The sequence below is a fragment of the Echinops telfairi genome, unplaced genomic scaffold (genome assembly GCF_000313985.2).
Source record: "Echinops telfairi isolate 266 unplaced genomic scaffold, ASM31398v2 ScPeMD7_7475;HRSCAF=8513, whole genome shotgun sequence".
In the NCBI taxonomy this organism is placed as follows: domain Eukaryota; kingdom Metazoa; phylum Chordata; class Mammalia; order Afrosoricida; family Tenrecidae; genus Echinops; species Echinops telfairi.
Genome location: NW_022111379.1, coordinates 4,696,218 through 4,697,336, shown reverse-complemented (window position 1 = coordinate 4,697,336; position 1,119 = coordinate 4,696,218).

Sequence of the window (1,119 nt, the reverse complement as noted above, 5' to 3'; positions counted from 1 at the left end):
TGCACTGCCCAAAGAACAAACAAATCTGTTTGGGAAGAAATACAGCCAGAATCCTCCTTCCAGGCAAGGATGGCGAGACTTGTCTTATACACTTTGGCTATGTTGTCAGAAGAGACCAGTCACTGGCAAAGGACATCATGCTTGATAAAGTGGAGGGGCAGCAAAAAAGAAGAAGACCCTCAGCAAGATGGTCTGACACCGTGGCTGCAACAGTGGACCAAACATGGACCAGCGGTGAAGATGGAGCAGGAGCGGCAATGTTTCACTCTGTTGCGCACAGGCTGGCTATGAGTCCCACCCGAATGGACGGCGTCCAACGACAATAACAATGTTTCTGATGGGGGAGATTTTAGGAGTGGGTCCTTACAGAATTGCCGAAGAGGCTGAGCAACAAAGGCTACCACCCTGAGATGCCCAAAGACCCCCACCTCTTCCAACAGGAGTGTCTTTCCGGGTGTAGCACGTACCCCACAAAAGCCCTGTGTCTCCTCCCAGAATCCCCTCTGGTTGGGAAGGCTCTGCTTCCACACTAAGCCCGGAGCCCACAGCAACTTCCTTGTGGGTGAAGATTGGCTGAGTGCCGCCCCCTTGTGGGCCTCAGTTTCCCAACAGTTAAACCCCAAACTCGCGGCCATGGAGTCAATGCTGACTCATAGTGACCCTCCCCTGTGGGTTTCCAAGACTGTAACTATTGACAGCAGTAGAAAGCCCAGTCTGTCTCCCTCTGAGCTGCAGGTGAGTTTAAACTGCCTACCACAGGGATCACAGCCCAACACAGAACCACTATACCACCAGGGTTAAACAGGTGAGGAAAAAGCCCACTAGATCAAAAAAGCCACCGGTCAGAGTTAGCAGGACATTCATCGCCCCGTTTATCTCGATCCCCGGATGCCTGGAGGTCTACACACATGGCGGTGAGCCTGCCCTGAGAATGATCACCAGGGCCTGCGAGCAACTGTGGAGAACAAAGATCCCCTCGTACTGCAGGGAGCCATGATTCCACGTCACAGGGACTCTGTAGGACAGGCCTGAACTGCCCCATCAGGTTTCCAACGCTCGCATTCCTACGGAAGCAGCCTGCCACATCTTTTTCCTGCCGAGTGGCTGGTGGGTTCAAAC